Below are 11392 nucleotides of genomic sequence, written 5' to 3'. Positions count from 1 at the left end.
TGCCCTGCCCTAACAGTATGAATAAGCAAATGAGGAGCACCCCCAGTCATGTGGAGCGGGGCCATCCCAAACGCCAGTTCTCTGCCCCCAGCCTTCGGTGCTCTCCAACAGGATGTCCTTGGCCAGCCTTCTCGTCCACCTCGTCAGAGTCTATTTGTGAAATAGACTCCTCCTCCTCTTCCCTCAGATCCCATCACTTCCCTACGTCTGTACTCTCAGTAGATAACACACGCCTCCCACTCAAAAGCTTATCTACTCTTCACCCACCTTCATTCATTTCCTTCCATTCCAAGGAACGAGGTGACTCCCACCTCTTTCTTGGGAATCTTGCTGCACTGATCTATCACTCTGCTCTGCACGTTCCCTCTCTCCTTCCTGGCTGACTCTCCCTTAGTAGACACAGACTCTTTGGGACCTGCCAGCACCGCACTGGCCCACTGCTCGGGCTAGCAGTCCAGGTGGTCCCAGGGTGCTTTTCCAAGCTCTCTTCTTCATTACTCTCCATACTTCCCTTGGGGGCCCAGAGTCCCCCACCAACAGTCAGGCTCCAATCAGGAGATGGAACCACACCAATCATTTTAACTGAGAAATTAATATAAAGAATTGTTAACTAGATGTAAAGTTGTTAACTGGAAGGGTAGAAAGAGTACTCTGAAATACGGTAGAGGTAACAGTCTCAGGAAGCAAGTCCACCTCCAGGACTGAAGGAACGAAGACAGAGGTTGGAATTATTACAACTAGAACTTAGAGAAAAATTCTCATGGGTTGGGACCCAGACCTTGGGGAAGGCATAGCCAGGCACTGGAGTGTCTTTAAATAGGGATAAGAGGAACCTGGTTCTGCAAGGGTTAGAACAACTGCACATTGGACCCAACAACTGCTACTGGAATAAACTGCATCTGCTGGTGTGAAGAAGCGAGGTTCAGGGGCCTGGCACCCCTCTCTCTCCGCCAGCCTTGCAGCCTTCCTCCACAGCAGAGACTTAAACAGAGGCACGTGGCAAATCCGAAATGTGGTTTGCCACATCCCAGCTCCAGCACGTGAGTACTTGAGCACAGAGAGTGAATTTGGGTCAAGAGATAAAAATTGGTATAACTACTCCAGGAGATTTCAAAAACTTATTTCTCTAGCCCAAGCCTCTCTCTTGAGCCCCAGACTCATTTAGTCAACACCCTGTTGGGATATTTATTTGGATGCTCTATAATTACTTTAAACACTATATGTTCTAAATTGCTCTCCTTCTTCCCAGCCCTGTCCCCTTTTACACCCTGTTTTCCCCAGCTGAATGAATACCACCAACATGTATGTATGAAATGCACCAATGTCACTTCACCTTTGACACTCCTGTCCTTTACTCTCCACACTGGATCAGTCACCAGAGTCCTTCCACCTCCTCAATCTCTCTCAATTCCCTCCTCTCCACCCCCAGCACTGCTCTTCATCTATACCCCCGTCTTCTCTTACTGGATTAAGCCATTGTCTCCTCCCTAGTCTTGTTTGCTCACATTCGACTCTGCTGCTACACCTCCGGCCCTAAGTTCCTGCCAGTGATTCCCTGAGCAAAGATAGTGATCTTTCTCAAATGTAAACCTTGTCACCCTGCTCACACTGCTTAAAATTCTTTACTGGCCTCCCTTAACCTTCAAAATTAAATTCTCTTTGGCATGACTTAGAAAGCTGGTCAATTTATTTCTACTTTGGCTCCCCACCCTCTTGCTCAGTTCAACCAAAATCCAGTGATCCAGGTGCGCTGCAGCACTCAGCCTCCCTTTCCCTCGCGGTACTCTCCCTTGACTCTGTACATACATCCCATTTCCCATTCCAGTTGATCTTCCCGTTTCCCACCTCTAACCCTCCCTCCCCTTTCCAACTCCTTCCAATCCCTCAGGACTGAACACAGGCCTGATACCCCAGGGAATTCTCTCTGTCTCCGCCCCGCGTCCAGCCCCCCGTTTGTGGTGGGTCTTCTCGGTATTGCCGAGTGGTTAAGCATGAGAACTCTGCAGCGAAACTGCTGAATTCCCAGCACTGCAGCTTGCTGTCTGTGTGACTTGAGGAAAATTATTGAACCTTACCACCCTCAGTTTCTATGTGAGTAACCAGCACTTAAATAGTACCTTCCTGATAGGTGGTTATAAAGATTAAATGAGATAATATTTATACAAGCCCAATCTCAGTTCTTAATCATTCTTCTCAAAAGTGTCTCACTTCTCTGTCTGTTGGCAAATGTAGAATATTTTGAAACCAGGACACAAATTGATAGTATACTGCTTTAGAATAACACGGTTCTTCCACTAAAACTCACAGCCACATTTATTTTGGAAGGGCCAGGACCAGACGCATTTTATAATTGTCTTAATTCCATGATTATTTGGGGATGGACTCAAGTCTCACATTTTCTTAGGCACTAGGGTCTTCTACTTCGTCTAGGAAAAGGAGCGAATGTTTTGCCAGCCCCGGATCCTCTGCTGGTGTTAAAATGAGTTTGGTGGGAATACCATTAACTTTTCCATGGGAAAGCTGGAATTGGCCGGCACTCTGCCTTGCAGTTTTGCTGGGTCCTGACGGCCTGGCGAGGGGAATCCAGTGAAGCATGAGCTGAGGCAGCACGAGTTCTTCCCGAGAGTCCAGGCCGCTGGCAGGCCTCTGTTCTACCTGGATGCAAACACTCCTCCTAAGCGTTCACTGTACCTTCAAACCCCAGGTCCAGCGGGAAGGTAAAATATATTATTCCAAAAGAGATTACCCTTGACAAATTCCTTCCACCACACACAGAGTGGAAAAAACCGCACACCAGCTAACAGCGTGGACCTTCTCCAGGGAGCCTTCTGACCACCATGTATGAAGCGCAATGTTTAGGGAAGATACGTGTGCAGAACGGAGGCACATGAACGTGTTTTGTTTTCATTTTGTTTTCACCAGACCTATCCTTGACTTTTTACAGATTTCCCAGCAGAAGAATCAGGATGAATGATGACACGGGAGAAAAATGTTCCACTGTGGCCAGTTTGTCTCCCTCCAGAGAGCCATTTGCATGCATGCGAATGGGCAGCCAAGAGCCCCAGTTAGCTGATGCAGAGCGTGGGGAGGTCACGCTGCTCCCCTAGAGCTGGGATAGAGTGACCTCTGTATTTCGATCCCCTGAGGATGCGGCTTACACTGGCTCATGTCCTGCCACAGACTCTCACCTCAGAAGGCCTCGCTGAGGCAAACTAGGTTACCGGCAAGTTAGAGCAGCCTGACCACGTAATGCCCTCTGTGCCTCTCCTCCAGCAGCACTGGCTCTGACACTCCCACCACTGTGCTGTGAAAATTCCTAGCAAAAGTGCAGTTGGGATATCGTTTTTTAAACACAAGTTTTTGGCCTTGTTAAAAAAATGTTTCTCCTGTTTGCCAGAGACGGGTAAGATTCCTCAAGGGAGGAACAACCTAAGACAGGCACAGTCGCAGTGGGGGCCATCAGGTGAGAAATTGGGGATCAACAGAGGGGAGGCTTAGAACCACCCCCCCCCCCCGTTTTGAGAGAAATCTTCTGCATCCGTGGATGTTTTGTTGCCCTTGTCTAGCTTGGATTAATACTTAGTCTATAGGCACACACCTGATCATCTACATTTGCCCTCTTACAGCACTAAACTATGTTTTCTACCTTTATCTTGCATCTACCTACCACTTCAGCATTTTATTAAAAATAATAATAATAATAATAACAATAATAATAAGGGAGAAATGTGGGATTCAAATATAAATCAAGTATAAAAATCAAATGAATATTCATATTTGACCTGATTGTTTATAGTTCATAATGCGTGATCAAAACCGAAAGTTTCTGTGATGAATGCTCTTGTACTGTTCACCATGTAAGAACTTATTCACTATGTAAGAATTTGTTCACCATGTAAGAACTTGTTCGTTATGCTTCAGAAGATTGGAGACTGTTGAGAACTAGGCTTGGGGTTGATTAATGATTGTGCATTGAGTCCCCTATACAGAATTTTATTGTTGTTAACAACCATTTGATCAATAAATATGAGAGATGCCCTCTCAAAAAAAAAAAAATGTTTCTCCTTAGTGAAAAATCAAGGGGGCCTGAATATGAGAAGAAAAGGTAAAAAAAAAAAACTACTGTCTTTCTGGGAATTTTCCAGCAAAAGAACACAAGATTACAGTGTGGCTCATGCTCCCTGAGAGTGATTTATTTTCTAATAACTAATCTGTAGAATCCCAAAATCAGACTATCTGCAAGCATGTTGCATGTATTCATCATCATTGACTTAGTTGGCTTTCAAATAAATTTTTATATAAATATATTTGAATGTATGTATTTCTAATTCTGAAATTAGCTTTTGTCTAGAATTCTTGGAAGTCATTTCCTTACAAAATAATCTGCAAAACGGAAGATGTTGATTTCACATTTTAATTTAGTTTTAGCAAAGGAAACTTTTTTTCAAGTGAAACCTTGCTTAGAAGCCCAATATGTAAAATGGGTTAATAAAAAACTGAGCAACTTTGGCAGAAGCAGAGGTTACGGGCCCTGAGCCTGGTCCCTTGGTCAGCACATCCACCTCATGGCGCCAAGAGTGACCGGGAAACAGAAGTTGAAATAAGCAAATGGGCACACACAAAGATGTTCACCATCATTAGCCATTAGGGAAATTCAACTTAAAATGGTAAGATCACTGCACACCTATCAGAATGGCTAAAATGAAAAAAGAGTGACAATACCAAAAACTATCAAGGAAGGAAAGAAACTGGATCACTCACACACTCCTGGTGGGAATATAAAATGGTATAGCTACTCTGGAAAATAACTTGACAGTTTCTTAAAAAGCGAAACATGAAACCACTATATAACACAACAACTGCCCTCCTGGGAATTTATCGCAGAGAAAAGACAACTTACATTCATGCAAAAGCCTGTACATGAATGTTCAGATAAGCCCTACTTATAATAGCTCTCACATGGAAACAGACCAGATGTCTTTCAATAGATGAACTGTTACCCAGACTGTGGTATATCCATGCTACTCATAAATAAAAAAGAAGCAATTATACGCAACAACCTGGATCAACCTGAAGAGATCATGCAGTGTGAAGAAGCCAATTCCAAAAGGTTACATATTGTATGATTCTGTTTACACAACATTCTTAAAATGACAGAATTATAGAGATGGAGAATGGGTTAGTGGTTGCCAGGGGTTAAGGATGTGGGAGGGAAATGGATAATGGCGGCAAAAGGGCATCATGAAGGATTCTGATGGTGATAAAAATGTCCTGAATCTTGTCCATATCAGCATCAACGTCCTGGTTGTAAATTGTACCACAGTTTTGCAAGATGATGTTATTAGGAAAAAAACTGATAAAGGTATATGGAATCTCTACATTATTTCTTACAACTGTATGGGAATCTATAATTTTCTTAGAATAAACAGTTGAATATTTTAATCTATAAAAAAAGTTGATCTCTCTAAATACTGTGTCTCTGATTCTGAGTAACCCCACACAGCTATGATGGGGATGTTACCTGCCCATGGTTCTACCCTTTTTTCAGAACTGACGCACTTACCATTCTGGAGGTGGGCATGATGTCTTCTTAGAAAAATGCAAGGCCCCAGATTCAGCTCAACTTTTTTCCTCCTTTCCAGTCAAGTCAAAAGTGCTTACTTGAGTAGATATCCTGAATCAACACAGGATTTAGTGCTAACAATGAACCTGCTGTTTCTTAAGTTCATATCCTCTCTTAATTGTGCAGATATTTAGGTGATAAGGCAGCAAAAGTAAGCAAGAGATAAATCATATCAACAAGAGATGGTTGGTTGGTTGGTTGGTTGGTTGGTGGCATGTATCTACCTATACACCTAACTCCAAAAAATTATTTAGGATGTATTATTTTTAAAATGCATATTATATTATGTACTGTGGTAGGCTAAATTATGCTACCCCCTCCTAATCATGTCCTAATCCCCCAAACCTATGAATATGGTACCTTACATGATAAAAGGGACTTTGTAAATATGATTACTGTAAGGATTTTAAGATGAGATGATTATCCAGGTAGGTTCAGTACAATCACAAGAGTCTTTACAAAAGGGTGGAAAGAGGCCAGAGAGAAAAAGCAATGGGATGACAGAAGCAGAGACTGGAATGATGGGGCCCTAGGCCCAGGAATGCTGGGAGCCTCTGAACGCTGGAAGAGGCAAGGAATGAATTCTCTTCTGAGGCATCCAGGAGGAGTCAGCCCTGTCAGTACCTTGGTTTTAGCCCTTTAAGACTCAGTTCAGACTTCTGACCTCCAAACTATGTTAATGTGTGGTGTCTTAAGCCACTAAGTTTGTGGCAGTTTGTTACAGCAGCAACAGAAAATTAATACATATACCATAATTAAGGCCATTAAATTAAAAAAAGGAGAAAATAGAAATAAGGTGAAGCAAGAGCTTACTCTTTTGTTTCAATTTGTTTTTATATTAATTTGAAGGCAAGATTTACTTTTCATAAACTTTACGTAGACTGTGTATTTGAAAACTTACCAAAAAGTCAACTCCCATATTGGTTTGTCTCTAATATTTATAGGTTAATAAGTCCATATTAGGAATTCTTTTAAAATTTTTATTAAGCATTTCTATCATTTGTCTTAGTGTCAGTTACAGTTGAGCTCAATATTCTCCCTTTTCTGTATTTCCATTTTGAGAAACCAGGAGTCAAGTAAATTACAGTAAAATTGTTTAGAACTGTCCATGCATTTATCTATTCTTTTCCTGTTTCATATTTTGGATATTTTCATACATAAACACACATATACAAGTAAACATATATATACATACACATACATATATAATAGGAACTAAATTATTCCCCTTATTTACAGTAGATGTGTCAGAACAATGAAGAGTCCAATTTTCAAAAAGGTGAATCAGGCAAATCTCAGAACATAACATGTCTTAGAAAGAGTCTTTGGGACATTATTAAACAGTGGTTTGAGAGCATTTAGAAAAGATATTATGATTCTTAGGAGTCAGCAAAAAAGATCCCTGGTGACTCCTAGCATGACTGATCCAGGTGGCGTAGGCATTCATCTAATATAAGGGCTTCTGGAAAGCTTCGTTGTCCCAGTATGGACCACACCCCATAGGCTCCAAGAGGTATAAAACTCTGTTTTCCAGAGTACGTATTAATGAGTGAATGACTTGACTAGGAACAGGATTCTTGCCAAGCTTATATCTATATTGACTTAGAAAATAATTATGACATACTTTGTAATTCTGCCGCACAAGTTTACAAACCACAGCATCTCAGAATAGCCTTACAGGACCCTTCTAGAGTATCTACTTAAACATCGCTGGGGAATGGGAATTCCTTCCTCCCTGTTCAGAAATTATAAAATGTGTTCATAAATTTGTCAATCTAAAGAATGTTAGTTTAACAGTTTACAATGGCCTGCTTCTCGGTGTTCACTAGAAATTAAAGTTTCTAATGGTTTTAAGTTTTAATTAAAACTATTTAAAGTAATAAAACATTTCTCTATGCTAAAAAATGTATGTTTTAATAAGAAAAAGTATAAAGAATGAAAAGTCTTCTGCATGCTAAAGAATGTGTTTTGTGATAAAGAAAGTAACTTTGTTCTAAAGTACAGCTATTTGTTTAAAGAGAGAAAACAGCGTGGTGCCTTTTGTTGTAGAAGACCCGCTCAGCCTGTTGCTTTGGGGGGGAGGGTCAGGATGTTTAGAGATTAAGTGAGATAAACCCAGTCAAGCCGCAGGCAAGCCCAGGCTAATTCTCACCGGCTTATGTGCTTGGGACCATAGGGCAAATGAAGAATAAATTACTATATTCTTACAGATATACCTATTCATTAGACATTTCATTTACAAGGAGCTAAATCCTGCCTCTATTTAACATAGAGCTGAACTAAGCAGAATGGTAACAAAGCTTTTTTCAGCTGATTAAATGCACTTAGTTAACAAACCAAAATTTATTCTTAAAAATTAAACTAGAATCTAGACAAGATTATGTTTCTCCCAGAAAAACAAGTTTCACTGTAAAAGTTTAAATGGACAAACGTGTGACCACTTTTGAGAAAGGTTGTAATAGATTTTTTTGACAACCACCAGGTCTTGTTTAATTTATATGCTGTATGTTTTAAAAAAAAAAAAAAACATGGGGGATGAAAGGAAAGGAGCGACACATAGCAGCAATTAACCGGAGAGTTCCGCTTTATTAGGGAAAAGTGCTAGGTTATATAGGAAGGGGCATGAATTGATTGAGGTGTCACTTCTACGGAGCTGGTGGCTGTTGGCTAGGTGCTGGGATTGGGAGGGGAGCGAGAGGTGATTGGGCTTCAGGTGGCGCCAGCGGAAACCAAGGACCCCCCGAAGAGAAGCCGGAAGTTTGCCATCTTACTAGTAGTAGTCCTTCAGAGGACTCTTCATATTTTTTTAATGCAAATGATCTTAGAGCTTTTAATAGAATTTGCATAGCAGCTTATATCTACTATTAAAGAGTAAAACATTCTTGAAGCTTTCAGAGAAGACCTGTAGACTTAAGCACTTTCTCTGCTTTTTTTGTATCTGGTCTTGGACACTTATGCTAAGTTCAAAAAAAAGTGCTTTTACCTCTAGTTAACTCTGATATTTTCCAGAGGGCCCCTGGAACATGTCAGAAGAATTTTTTTCTCATTAGAGAAAGTATTTGACTAATTTGGCTTATTTATCTGATATATATTTATTTATTTACCAGGAAAGCACTGTCAAAGAGAATGATGCTAAACTTTGTTACTAAATGTTTTGTATTACAGAAATAACAGAATTTCCTTATGTCAACTGTCTTACAGTAAGCTCTCATCAGATCTTTAACCATTGTCATTTGTAAGTCTTTTGTCATTTATAGTATTATCCCTAAACTAGTAAAGAACTAGATTTCAGCAGAACAGGTATTAGTTACATAAGATTACATAAACTAAAGAAAATGATTTTGTGTCTTTTTGTTTCAAATGTTGCTGATAAAGTGTTTTAACCTTGTTCTCTTAAACTGACAACAGTTTAGTAAATGACTATCTTTATGAGCAGAATTGAAACTTCCTTCTCTCTACCTGATCCCTCCAGAGTTTAAAAACTTTCAGTGACTGTTTTTGTATTCCATGGCAGTATGTTTATTTGCATGAGTTCAATAAGAATCTGCTTTCCTTGTGAGAAGACTACTTAAGAACACTGGTTATACTGCCAGGGCTTTGACTGGAATGTCATACCTGAGAGACATGTGCATGGACTCAGATGTGAACAACTTTAAGGAACTAAGATTGACTTTATAAAGCCAACAAAGCCCCTTGGAAGAACTGGCCTGGTACCTTGCTTACAGAGTTCCCAGCAGCCTTACCAGGTGAGTAAAGAAGGTCACTTCCTGGCAGGTTCAGAGACCTCGAGAAGAGAAGAATTCATCCAAATCTACAGGTACTGCAGGCAAAGCCTGATGGCGAGTCTAGCTTGGCTGTCTGGCCTCAAGAGGCCTTTAAAAGTTCAATCTGAAATTCCTTATAAAAAGTTCCAGCAAAGCATATTTAAAAGAGCCTGTGTAATCAATTGCTCTTCTTGCTGCACTTGTGCAAATGATCAAGCCAGCTGTTAATTATTTTCTTAACCTGGTTACTTCTAATAAAAATGAGGGTGATTTTAGAGAAAAGTATTGTTTCAATAACTGCAGCCTCCAGAATAGAAAATCCAACTCCAGATGTTGCTACATAACCTAATAACACAATTTGTTTTATCTTGCCTAGAAGCCACAAAACTGCAAATAGTAATAGAAGCGCCAGCCTTCTGAAGCCCTCTCAACTGACCAGTAATAGAGACCTAGCTGCACCCTTTACTGCACCCCCTTCTCAGCACGAAGCAGCCAGAGCGGTCATCGCCCCTTTTCCCTAGCAGCAGCTAGAGTCCCTATCTGTAGAAGACAAAGACCGAGACTCACTTTATCCTCTGCAAGTAGGCAAAGAACCTGCATTGAGAGAGTTCCTAAAACTTACACCTCCCTCTACAACAAGACAGAAGTAATCAGCACCACCCCAGCTTATTCTAACAAGTAGTAGGCCCGCCAAACCGGAGTCACTCCATGTGTTACCTTTATCAAAGAACGCATTAGCACCGTGCAAATCATAGTGTTGAGACAGAACTATCAGAGTGTTAACCAAACAGATGACCCCTAATTTCATGATTGAAATAGATACAAGAAGAAGAGGGGAATGTAAGAATAGAAATAGGTTAGCATAAGCATAGCCATCTTAAAGGCCTAGAAGCCATTTTCTGAGTATGTGACTTAGAAAGAAAAACTGGAACTGGGTAAGGCCTTGAAAAACAAGTTAATCATGAGCACCGGGTGGTGGGCAGCTGTGACCCTTGGTCAGCTAACCTTGGTCAGTAAATCTTACATACCAAGCTTATCGTGCAGAACCTCCCTAACCATTGAGGAGTAGTCTTACCCTGCCCTTGCTTAACCCCAGGATATATGTCTTGCAAGAATAATGTATAGTTATAGAAAATTGCTATGAGTTAAGTGCTTTGAAATTGCTATATAAACCCTTGGCTCTGAGTGCTCGGGGTCCTTGTTGAGACCCACTGCATCGGGCTGACTTGGACCCCAACTAGTTGGCTGAATAAAGACTTTGCTTGAATTTACATCTCTATGCCTGTGTATTTTGTTCTCTGGGGAAGCCTCGGAAGCCTGCACCCTAACAATACATTGCTGATGGAAATGGAAAATGGTGCAGCCAACTTTGGAAAAGTTTTGCAGTTCCTCAAAATGTTAAACATAGAGTCTATATATGACCCAACATTTCACTGCAAGGTATATACCCAAGAGAAAAGAAAACATGTCCACACAAACCTTATGCATAATGTTCATAGCCACATTATTCATAGTAGCTTAAAAGTGGAAGCAACCCCAAACAACTCATTGATTAACTGGTAAATGACTAAACAAAGTGTGATATATCCATACAGTGGAATATTATTCAGCAATAAAAGGAACGAAGTTCTGATACATGCTACAACATGGATAAACCTTGGAAACAAGGTTCATGAATATGCTAATTGAAAGAAGCTGGTCACAAAAGCCACATACTCTACAATTCCTTTTATATGGAATGTCCGCAATAGGCCAATCCCTAGAGACAGAAAGGTGAGTGGTTGCCAGGACCTGGAAGGAAACGGGAATGGGGAGTGACTGCTCGTGGGTATGGGGATTCTTTTTAAGGTGATGAAAAAGTCCTTAGTGGTAGACTTTTCAAAAGTCAGATGTGGTAATACTTGTACAAGCTTCTGAACTAAGACCCTCTGAATCACATACTTTAAAGGGTGAATTGTATGGTATGTGAACAATATCTTGATAAATCTGTTATAAAAAGCAAAGA

Source organism: Manis javanica, chromosome 8, assembly GCF_040802235.1.
Source record: "Manis javanica isolate MJ-LG chromosome 8, MJ_LKY, whole genome shotgun sequence".
NCBI lineage: Eukaryota > Metazoa > Chordata > Mammalia > Pholidota > Manidae > Manis > Manis javanica.
Note: the sequence above shows the minus strand (reverse complement) of the source record.